This window comes from Osmia lignaria, unplaced genomic scaffold (genome assembly GCF_051020975.1).
Source record: "Osmia lignaria lignaria isolate PbOS001 unplaced genomic scaffold, iyOsmLign1 scaffold0041, whole genome shotgun sequence".
Taxonomy (NCBI): Eukaryota; Metazoa; Arthropoda; class Insecta; order Hymenoptera; family Megachilidae; genus Osmia; species Osmia lignaria.
The window spans coordinates 245,001-247,500 of record NW_027478182.1 but is presented as its reverse complement, the minus strand read 5'-3'; positions in this window follow the sequence as shown (position 1 = coordinate 247,500).

The following is a 2,500-nucleotide window of genomic DNA, read 5'->3' as shown; positions in this document are numbered from 1 at the left end:
GTAATTTTGTTCATAATTCAGTGGACTTTTGTGTATTTTATACTTTAAATATTTCCAAACAGTCTCCCTTCTAAAAGTGATAGAACGAATTTTCGTCTAACACTACTTTCTTGGTTCAAAAATTTTATACAATCTTATAACTTTTTCAGTTTTAACAAATTTTGGTTACAGACAGTTGATGCTCAGTTTGTACAAGTATGCAACATTTATAAGTGCATACAGGTCACCAGCCTTATATTACAAGGCTCACCACATATGGGCCATTCGGTCTTAGACACCGACCCGTGGTAATGCTGTGTGGAGATTAATAATAATCCGCAACGGAAAACCGGAACGAGAATAGTCGAGAAAGTATATTCTCGAGGAGCGGTAGACTGCTTTTCAACCGAAGTCATAAAAGAGCCACACGCTCGACGCTACTCCCGACCGGTCCGAGCGAACCGAAAGTGCCTTCCTATAAATACCGAACGGCCGGCCGCTAGGTCGGCGACGCATGGGCTTACGCCCAGGCGTATGCCTGTGCAAACCGCCGTGAGAGCGTACCATCCCGCCGGCACGGTAAAACTTAGACTGAAAATATCGTCGAACATATCCTTTCATTTTATAACGTTCTATACATGAAAATTAATAAATTAACATGCAGGACATAATAAATTCACATTCTCATGTAAATCATGGGTTTAATTAATATTTTAAAAAATTTTAAAACCGCCCAGAACCGATGAGATGAAAATATTAAAACGATATTTTTGCATTTTCTTACGGTAAAACATTAACAAATAAGCGACTATAGCAATATAAAACTCCATTTGTAATTTAATTAATGAAAATTAATATTTTTTTTTGATTTTTCAGCGATCCAGAACCGATGAGACGAAAACATTAAAACGATATTTTTGCATTTTCTTACGACAAAACATTAACAAATACGAGACTATAACAATATAAAACTACATATGTAATTTAATTAATCAAAATTAATAATTTTTTTTGATTTTTCAGTGATCCAGAACCGATAAGTCGAAAATTTTAACAATCATATTTTTGCATTCTGTACCGTGGATCCATCGTTAAACGCTATTAAACTAACGTCCGTGATGGTATAAATGCAGATTTTCGCTCCGTTTAGCCAAAATAACGAACTTTAGGTGCGCTCCGAAATATTTCAAAGTCCCAGCGGCGTATTGCTTCGCCTCTTAGAACCGATTAGTCGAAAATTTTAACAATCATATTTTTGCATTCTGTACCGTGGATCGATCGTTAAACGCTATTAAACTAGCGTCCGTGATGGTATAAATGCAGATTTTCGCTCCGTTTAGCCAAAATAACGAACTTTAGGTGCGCTCCGAAATATTTCAAAGTCCCAGCGGCGTATTGCTTCGCCTCTTAGAACCGATTAGTCGAAAATTTTAACAATCATATTTTTGCATTCTGTACCGTGGATCGATCGTTAAACGCTATTGAACTAACGTCCGTGATGGTATAAATGCAGATTTTCGCTCCGTTTAGCCAAAATAACGAACTTTAGGTGCGCTCCGAAATATTTCAAAGTCCCAGCGGCGTATTGCTTCGCCTCTTAGAACCGATTAGTCGAAAATTTTAACAATCATATTTTTGCATTCTGTACCGTGGATCGATCGTTAAACGCTATTGAACTAACGTCCGTGATGGTATAAATGCAGATTTTCGCTCCGTTTAGCCAAAATAACGAACTTTAGGTGCGCTCCGAAATATTTCAAAGTCCCAGCGGCGTATTGCTTCGCCTCTTAGAACCGATTAGTCGAAAATTTTAACAATCATATTTTTGCATTCTGTACCGTGGATCCATCGTTAAACGCTATTAAACTAACGTCCGTGATGGTATAAATGCAGATTTTCGCTCCGTTTAGCCAAAATAACGAACTTTAGGTGCGCTCCGAAATATTTCAAAGTCCCAGCGGCGTATTGCTTCGCCTCTTAGAACCGATTAGTCGAAAATTTTAACAATCATATTTTTGCATTCTGTACCGTGGATCGATCGTTAAACGCTATTAAACTAGCGTCCGTGATGGTATAAATGCAGATTTTCGCTCCGTTTAGCCAAAATAACGAACTTTAGGTGCGCTCCGAAATATTTCAAAGTCCCAGCGGCGTATTGCTTCGCCTCTTAGAACCGATTAGTCGAAAATTTTAACAATCATATTTTTGCATTCTGTACCGTGGATCCATCGTTAAACGCTATTAAACTAACGTCCGTGATGGTATAAATGCAGATTTTCGCTCCGTTTAGCCAAAATAACGAACTTTAGGTGCGCTCCGAAATATTTCAAAGTCCCAGCGGCGTATTGCTTCGCCTCTTAGAACCGATTAGTCGAAAATTTTAACAATCATATTTTTGCATTCTGTACCGTGGATCGATCGTTAAACGCTATTAAACTAACGTCCGTGATGGTATAAATGCAGATTTTCGCTCCGTTTAGCCAAAATAACGAACTTTAGGTGCGCTCCGAAATATTTCAAA